Below are 22,730 nucleotides of genomic sequence, written 5' to 3'. Positions count from 1 at the left end.
TCAGGCCTACGATACCCCAAAGAGGCGGGAAGAGGAGGTCCCAGGGGTACCTTCACGGCCTGACGCATCATTTAAAACACTGGGAAAAAATGGGGGCGGGGGCTGGCGCTGTGGCGTAGAATGGGTGAAGCTCTGTCTGTGGTACTGACATCCCACGTGCGCATCAGTTTACGTCCCAACTGCTTCACTTCCAACCCAGCTCCCTATCCATGTGCCAGGGAAAGCAGCAATGGCCCAAATGCTGGGGTCCCTGCACCCACGTGGGAAAGCTGGAAGAAGCTCCTGGCTCCTGGCTTCAGCTTGGCCCAGCTCTGGCCATTGCAGCCATTTGGGAAATGAACTAGTGGGTAAAACCCACTCTATCTCCATCAACCTTTCTCTCTAACTCTGCTTTACAATAAATTAAAAAAAAATCGGGAGGTTAAAGATTTATTTATTTTCATTGAAAAGGCAGATTTAAGAGAGAAGGAGAGACAGAAAGATCTTCCATGTGCTGATTCACTCCCCAAATGGCTGCAATGGCCAGAGCTGGTCCCCAGGCACCAGATCCAGTCTTGACCACTCCACTTGTGATCCGGCTCCTTGCTGATGGCTTGAGAAGCAGCAGCAGAGGATGGCACAGCCCCCGGCACCCTGTACCCACATGGGAGACCCAGAAGAAGTTCCTGGTGCCTGGCTTCAGGCTGGCTCAGGCCATTGTGGGAGAAAGCAGCAGTTGGAAGAGCTCTCTCTCTCTCTTACTCTCCGTAACGCTGACTTCCCAAGCAAAATAAAATAAATCCTATATAGACAAATATAATCAATATAATCAATATAAAGCTGCCAAGAAACAAGCTGCATTCTTCTTCCTTTTAAACTGAGGGGTGGTGGGGCAGACAGGAGGCAGACCAATGGGCTGACACACTGGCAGGCAGGCAGGGTTCCAGGGTCACCGTGAAACCAGGCGACCCGAGGCACACGCCTGCTCCTTCAGTAGAGATGAACACAACTCCCAAACCGGGCAGTTGGTCGAGAAGTTCCCCAGAGGCAGGGCAGATCCATCCTACCCACCCACCTCTCCCATTATGCATTCCCATTCAGGGGCACTCACTCCCACGGGTGGGTGGCAGCCCAGACTAGATGCTTCCACCCTGTTGTGCTGGTGCCAGCCACAGCAAAGGCCCCAGCAGGCTACCCAAGCAGGCGTCACGAGTCCAGGCATCACCATGGCAAAGGAGTGACTTTATCAGACTTTAAATGGGCCAAACGGCAAAACCAAGAGACGGCAGGTGTCCCGGAGGCCGGAGGAACGACACGGTAGCATCACCACAGAACTCACCGAGACGTTCACGGGGCTCAAACGTTAGACTCTGCTACTAACTCAGGCTGGAAAGCCCAGTAGAGAGAAACATGGAAGGCAGCCAGGGCCAGCACTCATTAACTCAAAGACCAGGGAGGAAGCAACAGCCACAGCAGGGGACATGGGGCTCCTGAGTCCACAGTCCAGTTCCCTCAAGTTCAATCCTAAGCTGGGTCTTAGCATTCAGCTAATGCCCTTCCAGGAGAGGACATTTCAGGCTGATGGAAAAGGGTTGAGCCACTAGTACAGTATCAGCACTCCGGATCTGAGCACGAGGTCACATCCTAGCTGCTCCACTTCCACTCCAGCTCCCTGCCCATGTGCCCAGGAAGGCAGCAGAGGACGGCCCAAGTGCTTGGGTCCCTGCCCCACAGTAGGAGACCTGGATGAAGCTCCTGGGTCCTGGCAGGACAGGAGAAGCCAGTCCTCAGGGGACCTGCCCAGGAGGCTGCGCTGGGGGGCAGAGCCAGGAGCCAAGGCAAATGTCCCAGCACTCACTGGGCCCTTTCTACCCGTGCCTCCTCCTGCCCTCTGCCTACCCGCCCAACTGCTGCTCCGCTGCCTGCCCTAAAAGGCTATGCTCTCCCCTTCCAGCTCCCACTCCCAGAACTTAGCCTCAGGGCTTTGGCACCGCCGGGGCCACCCAGGGCGAAAAATTTCCACAGAGGTGCTAGCGGGAGAGAGGGGGAGACCTGGAGGTGGCTGCTGTGGCGCCAAGAGCAGGATACTGATCACTCTGGCAGCTCCCCAGCCTCTCTGAGATGCAGAGATGCCTCCAGTTGCTGCTGTCCCCCAGGGAAGACAAGCACAGGATAAAATACAAACAAGGCAAGCTGAGCGGCCCCACAGCGGGGAACAAATCAGAAGCAGCGCCCTACAGCTCCTGGGTCAGCATTTACTCAGCTCCCACTGCTTCTGTCAGGGCCTGCCTGGGAGGCACCTGCAGCCCCAGGAGGGGGAACTGAGGCCAGCAGAGGGAGGGAAAGGACCCCTAGCAGCACCTCCAGGCACATTATTCACACGCACCCTTCCCAGGTGCCTGTCAAAGTCCCCCTTGTTTGCCAGGCACCTAAGGGCTCCGAGAGCATGGGGACTCACCCCCACTGTGGTCAGCCATTGCCTCCCTGAAACTGTGTTACCCAGGATCAAATAAATCCCTGGGGGCCTGGGTTCAAGAGTTGGTGTGCCACGAAGAACTTCCCCTTAGGGCCACCGAGCTCACTGGGGTGCTCAGATCAGCGAGTCAGTGGGCTCCAGGGCACCAAGCCCTTCACCACAGTTTCCTCCTGGCTCCGCTGGACCTGGCCCTCACCTTGACCTGAGGTCTCTTCTGATCTCCATTTCCAGGAAGTCTTCATGGCCAGCTCTCCCAGCACTTGGATTCCCGGTTACCTCGTCTCCTTAGGAGCTTCCCCAACTCAAGTTCCCTAGCCCTGTGGCCCTCAACGCGGGGCTGGCACAGTGTCAGGCACACAAGGAGTGAGAAGCAGAGAACTTTTTCTGCAGGATGCGGCGCCAGCCTGCCTCCTGACAGGTGCCTGTCTGTACTGTCCCAACAGCCTAGAGAAAAGCTCAGCGCCTGCTTCCAGGTCACAGACTGACTGAAGCCAGCTGCTCTTCTCTTAACACTTCCCTTATCTCGGATTCCGTTTACAAGTAACCGAAATAAAAGCTGGCTTACACCTACTCCCTAATCTGCCAGCACAGTGACCACATGGGTGATGGGAAAACCCGGGGAGCGTGCCTGCCACGTTAGCAGAAGGAGGGGAAATTACACGGGACAGGAAGTGGCTGCAGGACTCATCAGGGAAGCTGACGGGAGCTCCTTGGCTGGGCTCCCACAAGCTGCTCCCAAAACTCATGTTGCACAATTTCGGGGGGTCAGAGGGGCAAACAAGGAGCTGTTGCCCATTCTGCCTGTAACACCTTGGAGCTTTGGCATTAACAGCTGCTTCCAAATCAGCCCGGTCCCTGCCAGCCCCACTGGCTGTCCCAGGGCCTACCCTGAGGAAAGGTATCCATTGCCTTGCCACAGGCTGAAGCCAGGAGCCTGGGAGACCAGACTGGACTGAGGGGGTGGATGCCAGGGGCAGTTATGAAGATGCCACTTGAGCCCCCTATTGGCATGCTTAGGTTCAAGTTCTGGCATGGCTTCAGATCCCAGCTCCCTGCTATAGCACACCCTAGAAGGCATCTGGGGATGGCTTCCAAGGGGGAGACCTGGATGGAGTTGGTGACGCTACGCAGGCATCTGGGATTCAATCAGCAGCCACAGAGTCCTCTATCTATGTTTGCCTTTCAAATAAGTGCATTTCAGGGGCTAGCATGACAGCTCAACTGGCTAATCCTTCACCTGCAAGTGGCAACATCCGTTGGTGTCCCAGCTGCTCCACTTTCCATTCAGCTCTCTGCCTCTGGCCTGGGAAAGCAGTGGAGGATATCCCAAAGTCTTGGGCATTGCACCAAGGAGGCTCCTGGTTCCTGGCTTCAGATGGGATAAGCTCTGGCCATTGCAGCCATTTGAGGAGCGAGACAGGAAATGGAAGATCCGTCTTTCCTTCTCTGTAAATCTGCCCTTTGAACAAAACTAAATAAATCTGTTTAAAAAAAATATATATGCATTCTAAACTAATAAAATCACTGCCACTCCTCCCCACCCCCATCATCTTCACAACTGGGTGGTGACTGGTTAGCCTAACTCTTGGTGGGCCTCCAAGAACCCCCGACTTCTTGAAATGACTAAGAGGCTCCCTTTGGGAGGGGAGGTGGGCCCTCCACCCTGCTTGATGGTTCCCCATGCCCCCCAGCTTAGCCAGGAGCCTGGCCCACTTACAGCCCTTACACTTTCCCTTGGGGCTTCCTGCCCCACCACTTCCCCTGCCACACCCATCTCCACAAAGCAGCCCAGGCCCTGGTTCTGGGAAGACAGTTTCCCCATCCCACCCAGGGAACTGCTAGACCATCATCATCATCGTCTTCATCATGGGCAAGGGGGGGCAGTGGCTGGCCACAATGACCAGGCAATTCCCAGCCCTCCCGTCACCCCCGGCGCCCAGCCACCACACCAGAACCTCTTGGGTGGGGCTGTTATGACGCGGGATACACAGACAGGAAATGAGTTTAGGCAGTCACAAGCCCCGTGTAATTCATTCCACCCTCCTGCTTGTCAATCCAAACGCCCCCTTCCCCGCTTCGTACAGGACCCAAGTGGTGGTGGTAGGGGAACACACCATGAAAAGCTGGGACTTGAGAGCTCAGTGTGGAAGTGCCCCAGGGTGCCCAGCAGGCTGCAGCTGGAGGGGCTGCCAGGTGCTGCCTCCCCTCCCCCAGCCCCTTACGTTAGGCAAATCATCCAGCCAACAGTCCACAGATGACGGGTATTTCTCCGTAGGGTAACCCAGGTGCACTCATGCGTGTATGAGTACGCATGCGTGGTCACGCTCTCACCCTTGACATACGTTAAAACTTTGAGCACTGTGTTTACGTCAGCATGTCTGCCTTGGCTCGGACAAGGCCTGGAGTAAAAAGTGACTCCCCCCACTCTGCCCCACAGCAGCTCCTGCTCAATGCCAGGGTCCCAGCTGCAAGTCTGGGGGCTGCTGCTTGCGGTTTTGCTTCTTCTATCTCCTGGCCAAGATTTATTTATTGGGGGTGGCGCAATGACACAGGACAACATATGGCACAAGTTTGTGCTCCCGCTGCTCCACTTCCCTTCCAGTTCCCTGCTTGTGGCCTGGGAGAGCAGTAGAGGACGGCCCAAAGCCTTGGGACCCTGCACCCACGCGGGAGACCCTGAGGTAGCTCCTGGCTTTGGATCAGCTCAGCTTGGGCCACTGTGACCACTTGGGGAGCGAACCAGCAGACGAACATCTTCCTCTCGTCTCCATTTCTCTTCAACTTTCAAGCAAAAACTCATTAATCAATCAATTAAATAAATAAACCTTAAAGAAAAACCAAACATTTTATTTACGAATCGGAGTTACAAACAGAGAGACAGAAACTGAGAGAGACAGAGAGATCTTCCACTCATGATTCACTCTCCAAATGGCCATCACGGCCAGGGCTGAGGCCGGCCAAAGCCAGGAGCCAGGACTTTCATCCAGGCTGGAGGATGCTGGAGCCCAAGCACTTGGGCAGCTTCTGCTGTCCCAGGTCATAAGCAGGGAACTGGATGGGAAGTGGAGCAGGCGGGACAGCGGCAGCTTAGCCACTGACTGCCCTGGCCCCTTGATTTCTCAATAATGCTACTGAATAGTGAATACATGCCAACAGCCTAATACACTAGACTTATCCTTGTAAGAAAAAGGGGGTGTTGAAAAAATAAGAGGGAAAAAAAAAACCCAGATTGCCACACTGGGGAAAAAAGACGCGAACAGGGCACACTGTGCAATCACACTCATGAATCACACTCCCCGGGGACTCCCTGCTTGTGTCCACACTTCCCATACACATGTCCTGAGGTCCGAGGTCACAGGTCACTGAGCCAAAGGCACATCGCCACACGTCCCACTTCCTACGCCCGAGCAGCCTGCCTCCGGCCACCCCCGGCCCTGGGCACATGGAGCTGTAGCCGCCCTCTGCCTCTGGTTTCCCATCTCATTGGCTGACCCCCACTGTCCCTCTCCCAGTAACACACTCACAGCCTTCTGACTGGCAGTCAGCCATCTGTCCAGGCTCTTCCTGCCCAGGCCCTTGGCTCCTTCCAGAATGTTCCAACATTCTGGAAGGAACATCCTGGAAGGAGCTCTACCTTTCCTGCTGGAGCTGGGGCCACGCGTCTGTCCTCCCAAGGTGGGAAGGGCCTAGACGGACAGAACTTGCCATGCCCCCTCATTTTTTCAAACATTTATTTATTTATTTACTTATTTTTATTTGAAAGTCAAATATAGAAAGAGGAGAAACAGAGAGGAAGGTCTTCCATCCGTTGATTCACTTCCCAAGTGGCAGCAACAGTTTGAGCTACACCGATCCGAAGCTAGGAGCCAGGGGCTTCTTCCGGTTCTCCCATGCAGGTGCAGGGTTCCAAGGCTTTGGGCCGTCCACCACTGCTCTCACAGGCCACACACAGGGAGCTGGATGGGAAGCGGGGTCGCCAGGACACAAACTGGCACCCATATGGGATTAAGGGGCATGCAAGGGGAGGACTTTAGCCACTAGGCTACCACACCGGGTCCGGTGCACAACTTTTCGAACTTCATATAACTTTCATATAGAAAGTCTTTGGGGCTGGCACAAGGGCTGCTTCACCTCCTAAGCTACCTACTAAGGCACCTGGGAAGGCAGCAGAGGATGGCTCGAGTGCCTGGGCCTCTGCACTCATGTGGGAGACCTGGAAGAAACTTCTGGCTTTGGTCTGGCTCACTGCCAGCTATTATTGCCACCTGGGGAGTGAACCAGTGTATGTTAGAACTCTCTCCCCACTCCCAGTCTCTCTGTAACTCTGCCTTACAAATTAAAAAAAAAAAAAGTCTTCCAAAAATTCATGGATATGTCTATGATGAAAAAAAACTACGCATGTATATCAAAAATCTTTTTGCGCCAAAAGAAATTCCTTTTCCCCGCAAGTTTTTCCTGCTGTTGAAGTTCATGTGTTTGGCTGCTCCCTCAGGGTCCTGTGAGGTGGCTTAGTGCGACATCCCCTACCCTCCTGGAACTTACAGAGTGGCCGGGGACAGGCAGTGGACAGGGCCTGAGGCGGAAGGGGTGGGTGCTCAGGGAGGGCCCCAGGGCAGCCCCCTGCCCTTCTCCACCTGCGTCAGGGCTCTCAAGAGCACCTACAGAGAAGCACCCCAAAGCCACGGCAACCTGGATCCCCCGCTATGGATCCCCTAGGCCACGCGGGGCAGCAGCCCCACTCCCCAGCCTATTAGAAAGGGATCAACATTCTAAACCGACTTAAAGGCTTACTCCCCCAGGCCAGGCCAAGGAGGGCGGGGTGGGCGCACGGCTGGCTGAGCGGCTCCCTTACACGGGCCTGCCTGGAACAGCATGGTTCGCACTCACCAACCTCTGCCAAGGGTCCCAGAAGGTGGAACAGCCCTAGCTTTCCACTCATCCTTGAAAACCTCTCCGGGGAGATGTGGAGAAGCACGCGTGGCGTTTCCTGTTCCCTGTCCTGGGAATGTGGGTGGAGGAGGTGCACCTACACGGCCCTCCCTCCCCAGCCCCTCCCCGCCCAGCGCATGACTCCAGGTCTTAGGTCTCAGGTCTGCGAATTTGCTCATGCAGCATATTACTGCTGTGTTTGAAACATTCAGTGGCTTCCTGGCACCCACAGAAAGCACTCTAAGTGCCTGGCCCCTGCTCTGCAGGTCACTGCACACACAGGCCACCACCACCGGCCCGGCTCGTTCTGACCACAGGGCCTTTGCACTTGCTGTCCCCTCCACGTGGAGGGCTCCTCCCCTGGATCATCTGGACGGGTTCCAAGGTCAGCAGCTCCCTCAGAGAGACGGTCACCTTGAGCCCCCAAACTGTTCCTGCTGGTTCCGAACACTAAAACACCCTGTTTGGTTCTCCTCTTAGCGTGTATCATGGTCCCAAATAACCCCTTCCCATCACTGAGTGTCTAAGGAAATCCCAGTCTTGCAGTACACCTAAGACTTCAGAGAGCCACACATGTTGCCACGCAGCTGGACTCCTGGGCAGCATGTAGAAATGCAAATAAAACATGAGGTGGGGGTGGTGCATGTGCGCACACGTGTGTGTGTGTGTGTGTGTGTGAGGGCGGCTGTCCAAGAGGAAGGTGGAGGGGAAGGCAGGGTGTCAGGTGGCCTCCCACCTTCCCCACTGTCCTGAGAGTACAGCCCACCTAATAATCTTGCCCAAGGAACGTTTTCGCTTTTTGTGAAGGAAGACGGAGAAGGTGGCCAAGGCCCGGGATGCAGGCTGTTTCTAGAATTCTCCTCCACTCACGGAAACTCTGAGTCTCTTCAGGAGGGTATACCAGCCAACTACACAGATCCTGCAGTGCAGGGGGAGGGGGCTGGGCGAACGGCCAAGGAGAGGGAGGGGTGCAGGGAGGGGGACAGACAACCAAGGTCATGGCCAGATGGAGCAGCTGCGGCGCACAGCACACTCCAGGCTAGGCTGGCTGGCTCACGGTCAAGGACTCAACTGGGGAGGAGGCTCCTCAAGGGGTGCAGCATCCGTGGGTGTCGGAGGGGCGGCTGAGGTGGGGAGCAGACAGTGGGGCTCAGAATCTGTTTCCAGAGCTGGCTGGCTGGAAACACTGGCACCCCACCCCCATCCAGGGGGCCAAGTCTGGTGAGCTGCCCAGCCTGGGCGAGTGAGTGACTTTGAACTGTTTGCACCTTTCTGGGAAAGGCAGTGGGGATGGCCGTGGCTTGCTGCCCTCTGGACCCGACCCAGGGACTCAGCCTGTCCCATGGAATATGTCCAACACGGGGGAGGTGGGAGAGAAGGAACAGACAGGCACACGGGTGTCACACGGGTTTGGGATGGCAGCGCACGGGGGACACAGCACCAGCGAGCAGGGGAAGGAACGAACAACCCTTGTGTCCCCTGCTTGTGAAAGAGCAACAGACCAGCAGCGGTTTCCCTGGTCAAGCCTCCATAGTCAAACTCTGAAAAACCAGGAGTCCCCAGGGCTGGCCCGCAGAGCCCTCTGGCTTCCAGGAAAGGATGGAAGGAATGCTCGCCAGTGCAGCCAGCTTGCAGCTTCCAAAAACCTCGGAACTTCCAGTAAAAAAAAAACTGCACTAGAAACTATTGCAGCTGCTTGGATCTGCCACCTTTCCAGCTCCTGCAACCCGTGGGGTGGGACTGGGGGGAATCTCGGCTTCCTCCATTCCCAGGAGAGCAAGGTTAAGACCTCTAAGGGGGGTGGGGCAAGTAAGTAACGCCTCCCCCTGCAATGCCAGCATCCCATATGGGTGCTGGTTCGAGGCTCAGCTGCTCCACTTCCCACCCAGCTCTCTGCTAGTGGCCTGGGAAAGCAGCAGAGGATGGTTCAAGTGTCTGGGCTCCTGTACCCGTGCGGCAGGCCTGGCAGAAGCTCCCGGTTCTCAGCTTTGCACAGGCCTATAATTGATCATTTGCAGCCATGTGGGGAGTAAACCAGCTGGCTGAAGAGCACTCCCTCTGTAACTCTTTCATATAAATAAGCAAATACATCCTTAAAAAAAAGAAAGAAAGAAAAAGTACCCAAGGGGGGAAAGGGGCAGTGATGACAGATCCAGGGCACACGGTACATGCTAAGAATTCACCGCACCACCTGCTAACCCACTCTCCCAGTCATGGTTTATGCTCGGCTGTCCACATGCCTGGGTCCTGGCATCCACCCCACCCTTACATCCGTGCCACCTGGATGGGAGAAAACACACGCTCTTGCGATCCTTTAATTGGCCCTTCTTTGGTGACTGGCACGTCCAAACCCGCTCTGAGGTTCACCGGCACTTCTCTCTCTTCTCGGATACCCCACCTGGCAGTCTTTTGTGCTAACTTTGCTGAGACACCGCCCTTCTCCTTAATGGCTCACGTAAGAGTTCACTGAGTGACCTTCCGCCTCGTGTCCAAACACCGCTAATCAGTCATTTGCCTTTTCACTTCATCGATCGCAATTACTGACAGTTTTAAGATCTTATTTATTTCAGAAAGAGTCAGCTAGAGAAAGATCGGCCACCTGTCGGTTCACTCTTCACTAATCCAGGCTTCTGCTAAGGCGTACCCCGGAAGTGGCAGCAGATGATGGCCAAAGCGCTCGGGTCCCGTCACCCCCACGGCGGACTCTGATGGAGTTCTTGGCATCCCAGCTTCAGCTTAGCCCAGCCCTGCTCATGGCAGGCATTTAAGGAGCAAATCACTACATGGAAGATCTCTGTCTTTCAAACAAAATTAAGATAGAATTTTACGACTGTTCAGAGGCCAGCGCAGCGGCAGAGCATCCTAAACCTCCAGCTGCAAGCACCACCGTCTCGCCTGGGTGCTGGTTTGAGTCCAGGCTGTTCTACTTCTGATCTAGTTCCCTGCTTATGTCCTGGGTAAAGCAGTGGAGGATGGTCCACGCAAGGGCCTGGACTCCTGCACCTACATGGCAGACCCAGATGGTGTGCTAGGCTCCAGACTCTGGACTGGTTGATTTCTGGCCATTTGCAGAGTGAACCAGCAGATGGAAGAGATGGCTATCTCCCTTAGGCTCTGTCTTTCAAACACATAATGTTAATCACAGAGGAGAGAGAGAGAGAAGGGGGAAGATTTTCCAGTCCCTCCTGAGCCCTAAGGAACTTCAATAACAGCGTCCTATGGTAGGAAGGAAAACTCTCGCCAATGGGGGCACGGTTTGCACCCTCTGCCTACTTCAGACACGTGCAACAGCAGCAGCAAACAGGCACCTTGCAAGGGGGATGCAGGTATCATCCTTGCTTTACAGGGAAGACACCGAATCTCAGAACAGAACTGAGACGATGATTACAAAACAGTACCATCGTTGTCTGCTAAATGCTCGTACATATTCAGGCCTGTGTTTTGGACATTTCTATTCCATCCCACCGATCCACCTCACAACACTGTTACATTCCACAAAATTTCCAAGTCCAACTTCCCCGCATCTCCATTTTTTAAAATGCTCTTGACTATCTGTGGGCATTTATTCTTTTAAACATTTTACATCATTTTTCTCATTTTGGAAAATTCACTACCTACGGAAACGATAGTGAATGGCAGTAAATATTTAGCTCTAGGGAATCTTAAAATGTTATTTTATTTATTGGAAAGGTAGAGTAAAAGCGAGAGGAAAGGGGAAGAGAAGGAGACTCAAGAGAGAAACGGAGCTCTTTCATCTGTTGGTTCACTCCTTAGTGGCTCCAACCGCTGGGGCTGGGTCAGAACAAAGCCAGGAGCCTGGAACACCACCCGGATCTCCCATGTAGGAGACAGAAATCCAGGTACTTGGGCCATCTTCTGCTGCTCTCCCAGCACTAGCAGGAAGCTGGCCTGGAAGCAGTGCAGGCAGGACGGTGGCGTCCAAGCAATCAAGAGCTTAACCTGCTGCGTCATTACGTCAGCCCCCTGGGAATTATCACAAGTGTACATTCAGGGCCTGGTGCAATGGCTCAAGTAGTCATCTTCCCACTTCAAGCTCTTGGCGCCAGTTCAGGTCCCAGCGGATCCACTTCCCATCTAGCTCCCTGCTGGTGGCCTGGGAAAGCAGCCGAGCATGGGACCCTGCACCCACGTGGGAGATCCCAAAGGAGCTCCTGGCTCCTGGCTTCAGCTCAGCTCAGCTCCAGCTGTTGTGGCCGCTAGGGGAGTGAACCAGAAGATGTAAGATCTTTCTCTCTGTTTCTCCTTCTCTATAAATCTGCCTTTTCAATAACAAATAAAATAAATCTTTCAAAAAAGGTTCTGAAGAAGTGCATGTTCAATAATAAGCAGCAGGTACCCCTTGCTCAGGGCACAGGGAATGCAGCCCAGGAAGAAAAATGAAACACTGCTTCCCACCTGGGGGTAACAAAATTGCAAGCGAAGCAAGTGTACAACACAAAGTATTACATTGTTCCCAAAATAAAGGCAGGCAGTCCAATTAACTCCTCAAATATTGAGGTTAAGAGCCCTGAGCCTAGCCGACTGCAAGTGTAGGTCTGAAGACTGAATCACCGACCAGCCTCCAGGCATTGGGTCACGTCTGCTGCCAGGATTTCTTTCCCTTTTGGGGAAACAAAAGAAGTCCCTAACTGGTTCACCCTCAGAGTAGGTGATAAAATCCAATAAGATAGTGAATTTTATTTTTTTATTTTTTTTTTAAAGATTTATTCATTTTATTACAGCCAGATATACACAGAGGAGGAGAGACAGAGAGGAAGATCTTCCGTCCGATGATTCATTCCCCAAGTGAGCCGCAACAGGCCGGTGCGCGCCGATCAGAAGCCGGGAACCTGGAACCTCTTCCGGGTCTCCCATGCGGGTGCAGGGTCCCAGTGCATTGGGCGTCCTCAACTGCCTTCCCAGGCCACAAGCAGGGAGCTGGATGGGAAGTGGAGCTGCCGGGACCAGAACCGGCGCCCATATGGGATCCCGGGGCTTTCAAGGTGAGGACTTTAGCCGCTAGGCCACGCCGCCGGGCCCAAGATATTGAATTTTAACACAATACTTATTCTCCAGTATGTTTGGTACATGTTAGTCATCTGGGGCAAGAACCATGGGGAGGGCCCAGTACGATGGCTCAGTGGCTAAATTTTCACCTTGCACCTGCCAGGATCCCATAGGGTGCTCCACTTCCAATCCAACTCCCTGCTTGTGGTCTGGGAAGGCAGTGAAAGATGGTCCAAAGCCCTGGGACCCTGCACCCACATGGGGGACCCAGAGGAACCTCCTGGTTCCTGCTTTGGATCGGCTCAGCTCCAGCCATTGCAGCCACTAAAAAGCATATTCAAAGAAAAGGGCTAAAAATACCGGGGCCAGCATTCTGGTACAGTGGGTCAAGCCACCCTCTCTGTGCCACCAGTATTCCACATGATTACAGGCTAGAGTCCAACCTGCTCCACTTCTGTTCAGCTTCCTGCTAAGGCGCCTAGGAAGGCAGTAAGAGATAGCTTCAAAGCTTGAAGCCTTGCCACCTATGTAGGAAACTGGATGAAGCTCCTGGCTCGTGGGTTTGACCTGGCCCGGCCCCCCAAAATTAAAGCCTTCTGGAGAGTGAACTAGCAGATGGATACTCACTTTCTCTCTGTAACTTTCAAATAAATAAAAATAACCTTTTAAAAAAAAAAAACTCCTAAAAACACAAGTAGCCAAATACAGTGTGTTGGGCCTCCAACAGTAGTTTCTATTGTCTTTTCCCCATTCATCAGTATTTCTAATGAAGAACGTGGACTGCCTGAAGGTAGGTTGTCAAGACAGAGACCCACAGGAGATGCGCAAGGGAGCCCGAGACACCGGACGGGAAGCCATGTCCTCTGTTTCGGCAGATCTTCACTCGCAGGTAAATTCTGCCACCTGCCCTGGTCACTGCACCAGGTTCTCCTGGATCAGAGCTTGCCTCCGGACACACAGACATCTGGTATACCCAACACTGAGGCTGCTGCACCTGACTCCTGGACCCGACCCTGAAAAGTCCCCTGGTGTGACATTTTGTCATACGTGGAACCTCTCCGAGCTCAGTTCCCCCTTTGCACACACAGGCATCCCCCGACTGCTGACATGCCCGCCCTTGAGGGACACAGTTACACCTAGCAGCGCAATAGCCCACAAAGGCCACCTGAACCTGTGTGCTGAGGCCCGGCTCAAGATCCACTTAGTTTCAGAGCTGAGTCAGCACAGCAGGGTGCAGGCAGCCTCAGGCCAGGGACCCGTGCCAAGTCTGAAATGTCATCCTCTGTTCTCCTGCAGGGTCCTGCACCGGGGGCTCCCCAACACCTCAGTCCCCTGAAATCTCTGAAGGAGGTGTGACTTGAAAAAAGGGGTTTTGTCAGTTAAGGATCTTGAGATGAAAGTCACGTGCAAGTTAAGACAGGTCCTAAATCTATCTACCAGCTCCTGTGCACGGAAGCAGAGGAGGGGTGGAGATGAGACCCTCCGCAGCCACAGAGAGCAGGGGCACCCCTCCAGGGGAAGCTGCCAGAAGGTACCCGACCCTGCCAAGGCTTGCCACAGAGATTTCCCGCCTCCAGGGCTGTGAGGGAACCAAGAGCCGTTGCTTGTTCCAAGCCAAGGGGAAGCTAACACACAGGGGAGGACACTGGAGAGCTGGAGTCACAGCCTGGTGCAGTTTTTGGCTGTGATCAGCACAATTCCCAGAGACCCTCGACCCTGGCCTGGGTGTGGGAGGGGTGTGCAAATAAGACATGGTTCCTGTGGTCTCATCTGGCAAAAGGGGTGGTGCGGGAGTCAGGTGACCCAGCTAGTCGACCTCACATTGGGAAATCATCCCACGTGGGCCAGAACTCATCAGTGAGCTCACCCTGGCAGAGAGAGAAGCCCGAGGGAAGGACTCAGCAGGGCTGGACTTCAGATAGAGGAGGGGAGGAAGCTGTGGAGGGCTTCCAGGGCTGCTGCCCCCTCTTCCCTGCCTTCCCGGGGTTGCCCAAGAAAATGCCAAGGGGATGGGAAACTTCTGTCCTCCTGGCTCCAAGGAAGCAGGTTCTAGCACAGCCAGGGGAATCTGGCAGAGGGCTCTCCTCTGCCCCTACCCCCTCCAGACTCCAGATAAGAACTCCTGACCCACAGAAACTAGGAAATGACTGCTCAGCTACCCCAACCAACAGACAGATGGAGGAATGAACAAAGGGACAGAGCGATAGTCCTCCAGGCCCTGCAGCAGCGAAGCACTAAGTTTCAGTCCCATGTGCAGGGGCCTGTGCCTGGGCTAGGCGTGCCTTCTCATGAACCCATTTTACAGACAGACTGACTGGGAGCAGTGAATTCTTACAGAAACATGAGGCAGCTGGCTCTGACCCTGGATTGAGCCATCTTTGCAGCTTCTGATGTGAGAACACACTGTGCTCCCACCCTCTCCAATCTCCATTGAACCGAAGAACTCTGAAGCCAGGAGTGTAACGGCGCTCAGCAGGAAGGGGACAAAGCTTGGAGGGCAGCACACAGGGAATGCCCACCTGCCAGGGGGTACCTGGATGGTATACAGGCGGGGCGGGTGCTGAGGCATAGTGACCAAGGCTACTGCCTGCAGTGCCCGTATCCCGTATGGGTACCAGCTCCAGTCTTGGCTATTCCAGTTCCCATTCAGCTCCCCGCTGGGGTGCCTGGGAAGGCCGCAGCAGATGGTCCAAGTGCTTGGCTCCCTTCCACCCACATGGGAGACCTGAAGGAAGCTCCTGGCTCCTGATCAGCCCTGCTCTGGCAGTTGAGGCCATCTGGGGAGTGAACCAGCTAGTGAAAGATCTCTGTCTCTCCTCCCTGTAAAACTGTCATTCAAATAAATATATTTAAGGAAAAAAAAAGTTAAAAAGCCAAGACTCAAACTAGTACTCCTACGGGGTACTGGTGCTACCAGTGGTGCCTTTACCCGCTACACAGAATGTTGGCTCCTCCGGTGTGTTTGAAAAAGAAGAAGCAGATGATGATGATGAGTTATTGGAGAGCCAGTTCTACAGAGAGAATTCTCTTCTCTGTTGCCTGTTCACTCCCCAAGTGGTCATAACAACTGGAGCTGAGTCAAGCTGAAGCCAGGAGCCAGGAGTTTCTTCCGGGTCTCCCACACAGGTGTAGAGTCTCAAGGCTTTGTGCCATCCTCTACTGCTTACTCAGGCCCACAAGCAGGGAACTGGATGGGAAGCGGAGCAGCCAGGACACAAACTGGAGCCCATATGGGATCCTGGCAGGTGCAAGGTGAGGATTTAACCACTGAGCCATCACACTGGCCCTGGTGAAATTTTTTAAATTCTGAGAAAAGCTTATCTTCTGGTGCCTGCTTTGTGGCATAGCGGAGTTAAGCCACTGCATACAACAATGTCCCATGTGAGTGCCAACTCAAGTCCCAGCTGCTCCATTTCTGGTCCAGCTCCCAGTCAATATGCCTGGGCAAAGGGCAGAGATGGCCCGAGTGCCTGGACCCCTGCACCCATGTGGCAGGCCTGGATGGAGGTTTTTTTTAGCCTGTCATCTGGGGGGTGAACCAGCAGATGGAAGCTTGCTCTGTTTCTGTAACTCTGCCTTTTAAAAACAAACAAAATTCTGTAAAGTCCATTTCTCAAGTTCCCATGTGCCGAGACAGCCTCTCCAGGGCTGTGTTCAGCTGTGGCTGCGAGTTTCTGAGAGCTCAGGGCGGAGGCGGGGCGGGACCCTTCCTTGTCTCTGCTCTGTCAATCATGCACTCACTCACCACAGTGCAGCACGCACCAAGGGAGAGTGGCTCATCTTCCCCAGGCACACAGCTCTCCTCCATGCATATTTTACAGGCACCTGGGGGATGGAGATGGCATGCTACCTGACTTCCTGGAGGAGAAGCGCTCTGAGCCGAACTCTGCCAGACCTGGCAAGTCCCTGCAGCCAGAGGGCTGCAGCTCTGTATGGGACTCAGTATCCTAACCTTTCTCTCCCCTATGGCTGCTCCCAGCTCCAGGCTAGGAACTCAGGGAAAGGTCTCTTGGCCAAGACTCAGCATGCCTTAGTTCCCAACCTCCTAAGGCCACTGCTGTTCAGTGTTTTCAAAACAAATACAGGGGCTGGCCACTGCGTAGTAGGTTAAGCCTCCGCTTGGGGCAACTATATAGTAATAGAAGCACCAGTTCAGTCCCAGTTGCTCCACTTCTAAACCATCTCCCTCCTAATGTGCCTGGGAAAGCAGCAGAGGATGGCTGAAGTGTTTGTGCCCCTGAAGCCACATTGGAGATCTGGGCCCTGTTAATGGCCTGGGAAAGCAGCAGTGGATAACCCACGTCCTCGGACCCCTGCGCCCACATGGGAGACCAGGAAGAAGGGCCTGGAAGAAGCTGGCTCCTGGCTTCAGACCAGCTCAGCTTTGGCCACTGCAGGCACCTGGAACCAGTGGATGGAAGGTTCTCTTTCTCTCTCTGCCTCTCTCCCTCCTTGTTCTGCAACTCTGTCTGTCAAATAAAAATAAATAAATCTTACAAACAAAAAAACAAACAAATTCTGAACGTGACTTGGTTTGCAAGGGTCTCCTAAGCTGTCGTCTTAGAGCATTTCCAACGAAAGCAACAGGAGATCCACTTTGCAAAATGTGCCCATTCTGTGGTCTTACATCTGCAGGAATCACCTTTTGTACACAATTATCCATCACAGCATCGTCTATAATGGCAAAAGGCTGAGACAAGGCACGCTGCTGCAGAGTAAGACAGAACCTCTCCCTTGCGGACTGCGACACAGCCACCCCACGAACACACCGCGGGGATCCATGTGCTGACAGGGAAGGCTCTGACCCAGGTGCTAGCGGAGGGACCAAGCAAGGACTAAGGTGCTACCTCGCACTTACTTCCCATCCAGCTCCCTGGGAGTGCGCTGGGCAAGGCAGCAGAGGATGGGCCACGTGCTTGGGAGACCTGGATGGAGTTCCAAGCTCCGGGCTTCACCCTGGCCCAGCTCCAGCTACTCTTACCATCTGGGGAGTGAACTGGCAGATGGAAGATCTGTCTCTCCCAGTGCCCAGTCTGTCACCTGCCTTTTGAACAAATAAATCTTTTACTTTAAAAAAAAAAAAGAGAAACAGTTTTTAAAAAGGTTTATTTTATATTCATTGGAAAGGCAAATTTTACAGAGAAGGAGAGACAGAAAGATCTTTCATCTGCTGATTTACTCTCTATATGGCTGCAATAGTCAAAGCTGAGCTGAGCTGAAGCCAGGAAACAGGAGCTTCCTCTGGATCTCCCATGGGGTTGCAGCGTCCCAAAGCTTTGGGCAATCCTCCGCTGCTTTCCCAGGCCACAAACAAGGAGCTGGATGGAAGTGGAGCAGTTGGGACCCAAACCAGCAACCACATAGGATCCCAGGACTTGTGAGAGGAAGATTAGCCAACTGAGCCATTGTTCTAGGCCAAGAAAACAGGCTATATTTCACTGATTTGGAGTTGAACTATATAAATATAAGCCTCTTGGGAAAAAAAATTGAATAAAATCAAGGAAATGAGAACTCTCAGATGACATACTGTGGTGTGATTTTTAACACACAATTTGCAAGTCTAAATAAAAGATCGAAAGACTCAACGAAAAGGCCTTGGCCCTAAACCAAAGTCTTGGTGACTAAAAATAGGGGTTGGTTTTGGCACTGTGATTAAGATCCTGCCTAGGATTGGTGTCACAGTGTATCAGGCTAACCCATTGCCTGTAGCACCGGCATCCCATATGGGCGCCGGTTCAAGTCCCGGCTGCTCCACTTCCCATCCAGTTCCCTGCTTGTGGCCCGGGAAAGCAGTGGAGAATGGTCCAAGTCCTTGAGCCCCTGAACCCATATGGGAGACTTAAAAGAAGCTTCTGGCTTTGGATGAGCCCAGCTCTGGCCATTGTGGCCTTTTAGGGGAGTGAACCAGTAGATGAAAGATCTTTGTCTCTCTCTCTCTGTAACCCTGCCTTCCAAATAAATAAAATAAATCTTGGCAGGGGCTGGGGGGTAGGAGAGAAGTTCTTGCATAAAATGCTAGCATCTCATATCCCACACACATCGGGGTTCCTGGGTTTGGATCTGGACTTTTCTTCTGATGAGTAGCCGGGGGGCCGTAGGTGATGACGGGTCTCCTGCCACCCACGTGGGAAACACAGGCCGAGTTCTGGGTTTCTAGCTTTGGCCTGGCCTAGCCCCAGCTGTGTGGACATTTGGTAAGTGAAGCACTGGGTGGAAGACCTTGCCTGCCTTTCAAATAAATAAAACTTTTATTTGATTAAAGATATAAACATGCTTTAAGAGTAGATCATTTAAAAACATGCTTCAACTCTCAACCTTTGAAGAGAAGGGAAGAGGGGGAGACAGAGAAGAGAATCCCTACCCCATGCTTTCCTCCCCAAATGTCCACGGCTTCATCCAGGTCTCCCACATAGGTGGCAGGGCTCCAAGCCCTTGAGCCATCCCCTATCACCTCCCAAGGTACGCCTTAGCAGGGAGCTGGACAGGAAGTGGAGCCAAAACTTGAATCCAAGCACTCCAATTGAGGCCGTGCCTGCCTCAAGTGTTTCCTAACCCCAATGCCGAACAGCAGCCTCTAATCCCCACTGCTGATGAACCCTGTTTATGACCTACAGACAGGGAGCCCCCCTTCCCCTGCCACCACGCTCCTGAAGGGGTCAGGCAGCCTAGACAGATGCCCAGTCCAGCAGAGGCAGTCCAGCTCAGAGCGGGCACCACACCATGGCTGGGAACAGCTGGGGCAGGCTGTGGGGGAGAGGAAGAGGGATGTGGGGAGCTCCAGCCTGGCTCCATCCCAGGGAGAGAGGGTACAGACAAGAGGGACTCTTGCAGAAGGAACCACTACCGGGCCTGGCGGCGTGGCCTAGTGGCTAAGGTCCTCGCCTTGAAAGCCCCGGGATCCCATATGGGCGCCGGTTCTAATCCCAGCAGCTCCACTTCCCATCCAGCTCCCTGCTTGTGGCCTGGGAAAGCAGTTGAGGACAGCCCAATGCATTGGGACCCTGCACCCGCGTGGGAGACCCGGAAGAGGTTCCAGGTTCCCGGCTTCTGATCGGCGCGCACCGGCCCGTTGCGGCTCACTTGGGGAGTGAATCATCGGACGGAAGATCTTCCTCTCTGTCTCTCCTCCTCTGTGTATATCTGGCTGTAATAAAATGAATAAATCTTTAAAAAAAAAAAAGAAGGAACCACTACCACAGAAGCCATGCCCAGCCTTGGCCATGCCCAGCCTTGGCTTCCAGCAAGCACAGCTGCTGCTGGCCCTTCCTCTCCCCAAGTGCGCCAGAGAAAGATGGGCTGCTAGCAACAGTCACCAGCCTGCCCTCCAGCTGACAACCCTTCATCGTGTACCACGGCCAAGCAGGTCCTCAACTAAGGACTTCTGCGTAGAGAGGAGCTAACTGAGAATCCTCACGGACCAGGCAGGGGTGAAGGCAGCAAAGGGGAGGGAAAACAGAACCCAGGAGCTGCTATCGTGGCACAGTTCATTAAGCTGCCACCTGCAAGACCAGCAACTCATACGGATACCAGTTCGAGTCCCAGCTGCTCCACTTCCCATCCAGCTTCCCATTAATGGCCTGGGGGGGGGGGGAAATCAAAGGATGCAAGTTCTCAGGTCTTTGCCAGCTAACAACGTGGGAGACGAGAAAGAAGCTTCTGGCTTCACGCCCACCCAGCTGTGGCTGTTGTGTACATTTGGGGAGTGAACCAGCAGATGGAAAATTGTATATCTCTGTTTCCCCCTCTCTGTAACTCTGCCTTCCAACTGCAGACAGTTCATTAGGAAGCAAGAAAGGAGAGAGAAGAGAGGAGAGAGGAGAGAGAGAGGAGAGAAGGAAGCAGGTCTGAGACAGACATGACACACAGACGCCTTGTTAGTCCTGACTATTATTAGCCTAGAGGAGGAGTATTTTTCCTCTAAAGAAAACCAGAGTTGTTCCCAGAACTAAAACAAATGTGTGTCTGTCTCTGTGTGTATGGAGAGGGGTGGTTACTTTTCTTTAAAATCAATCAGTGAACCAGTGAGTAGGACAAGAGAGGGTTAGGCCAGGAAAAATGGAGTCCCCCTTGTAGGACAGGGAAACTGCTTTGAACTCACCAGTGGATCTGGGCTCCTCCCACTCCCGTAGCCCACCCCACCCATGAGCTTCTGGGATCCCTAAATAACCCACTTGGGCATGCCACAAGCCCTGTGCTGTGCGTCCCAGCACGGCCACAGTGGCACCAGTGCCCCACGGCAGGCAGTGGGCAGGGACAGAAGTGTGTGGCCGGCCCTCAATCCTGCCTCCTCCAGACCCCTGCTTGGGCACAGCAGGCCTGCAGCCTGGCCCTGCAGCTGCACCACAGGTCCCTTGCTCCCCGGGCAGCCCCTGGGCTTGGCTCTGTCCACAATTTATGAAGTCTTCCTGACTAGGCTGGGACCGGCAGCTTCCTCCCCAACTCCTCGCCCCACTTGGTAACTGGGGGTCTGACCAACACCCGGGGCTCATCTCCCATCAGCCCTGCCCGGCCCAGTCCAGCTCTCCCATCTCCTCCTCTCACCAAAAGCAGAGTCCAGGGGGAAGAGGGAAAATTATTTTTCTAGAAGCAGAAACAAGCCCCTCACTTGGTGGCAAGGAAGGGGATGCCAGGGTCCAGCAAGGAGTCCAGAGTGGTGGGGTTGGGGGAGGGGGCTACACAGCCCTGTCTCAGGCTTTAGGGCTTGTGTTTTAAGGGGTAACAGAGTGGGATCCCTTCCAGGAACAGGCGAGTCAGTTCTCTGGCTCATTGAGGACACAGCCTAGCAAATACAGAGCTTGCACTCCAGTGTTGATACAGGGAACTGTTCTAACCCCTCACCTCCCCTTCAGACCCCTGGAGCAGGCTGGGAGACAGAGAGAGGTGGGGGAGAGAGGGAGGGATAGAGAGAAAGAGAGAAAGAGAAAGTCAGCTCTCACCCGGTTTCGGACGTCCGGGCCCACTCTCCCCCAGCCCAGGCCCAGCAAGGTCACCAGCTGCCCCTCTGAGCAGAACCTACTTACAAAGCCAGAGCGCACGCACAGTCTGACTCCACATCGGACCTCGTGGTTGCAGCTGAGCCACCTGGACGGCCCCAGGGTGCCACCCTCCGAGAGAGGGCAGTTTGAGCTAGCCCACCTTACTTGGTCAGCACCGGCCCAGAAACAACCCAAGCCATCACCCTCCCGCTCGAAAGTGGAGCGGGGGAGAGCCTGGAGAACCGAGCGCCAGTTAGATCTAGGGCTTTTTCCTGCGTCTGGAAAGTGGGTCCGGCAAGGATGCAGGGGATGGGGGGCGGGGACACATTTCCTGGAAAGCAAAGTCCGGGAGGTACCCCCCACGGCTGTGCCCCACGAGGCTGGCCTGCGCGCCGTGGACCCCAGTGCTCCGCCTGGAAGCGCCGGTACCCAAGTCCTGTGCGTCCTTCTCCGCCTCCCGCATCCCCGCGGGCTTCTCACAAACTGCACCGAGCGCCGCTGTGACCTCGCCGCCCTCGCCACCGTGGCACCCCAGGGCCAGGTGCGCCCGCCTCCTGCCTGGCTGCCCCGAGTCCTGGGCAGAAACGCGGAGCCACCTCCACCCCCACCCCCACCCCTATTCTCCCAGCCGGCGCCTCCCCCATCACCCCGTGCCCGAACACATCAGGCCGGGGCCTGATGCCCTCCCTTGGGGCCCAGCCCCGCATACACTCCTGCTCACCTGTACGTGGTTCTGACAGCCGGCAGGAGGCCCTGCGCACTAGCCCGCCAGGCCCCGGCGGCCGGCGGCGCTAACAGAAGCAGCAGCAGCAGAAGCAGCCACTCGAGGTGTGCGTCTGCCAAGACAGCCAGCGCCCGGCCCCCTCCCTGCGTGCGGCCGCTGGCGCCGCGCATGCCCGGCTATATACCCGGGCGCGTCACGGCGGGCCCGCCCCCCGGCCGCCCGCGCGGGCCCCACCCCGTTCCCCTCCTGGGCCTGCCACGTGGGGCGGCCGGGCTGCGCCAGTCCGGCTGCTGCCCGCCCGCGGATACTGGCTAGGGCATCGGCCTCGGCCCCGAGACTCCTCCTCCTCGCTAGAAGCCGCCCCCACAGACCTTGACCGAGTGCGCCCCGGCCACCTGCGCTCCGGGCAGGCACGACCGGCGGAAGCGCGCCGCTCGCCCGGCTCCGACCTGCTTTTGCACACGTATCCTCCTCTACACGCTCCTCTCTTGTCCTCCTAGTCCCGGTAAAGCTCTGGAGAAGGCGGCACGCCGGAGAAACGGGAAAGTTTCTCCCAAGCCAGGAGAAGTCCCGTCCGAGCTCCAAGTCTCCTCTTTGCCCTCACTGTCCCAATCAGAGGTCACACCACTGTGGCCCGCGC

General features: G+C 54.8%; 1 protein-coding gene across 3 annotated transcripts in view; it reads right to left on the bottom strand.

The window, feature by feature from the left end:
• SLC39A14 (solute carrier family 39 member 14) overlaps positions 1-22,186 on the bottom strand; it is a 36,220-nt gene extending 14,034 nt beyond the window's left edge. For 2 of the 3 annotated variants that reach the window (XM_058657527.1, XM_058657528.1), the window contains exon 1: positions 1,091-1,112. The gene's annotated coding sequence lies outside the window, so the exon portion shown is untranslated. Of the gene's footprint in view, positions 1-1,090; positions 1,113-22,087 lie in introns of those variants that run through there. The other variant, XM_058657529.1, reaches the window with a different exon arrangement.
• Positions 22,187-22,730: the final 544 nt, after the last annotated feature.

This window comes from Ochotona princeps, chromosome 32 (assembly GCF_030435755.1).
Source record: "Ochotona princeps isolate mOchPri1 chromosome 32, mOchPri1.hap1, whole genome shotgun sequence".
In the NCBI taxonomy this organism is placed as follows: domain Eukaryota; kingdom Metazoa; phylum Chordata; class Mammalia; order Lagomorpha; family Ochotonidae; genus Ochotona; species Ochotona princeps.
Note: the sequence above shows the minus strand (reverse complement) of the source record. Positions and strands in the feature narration are given on the sequence as shown.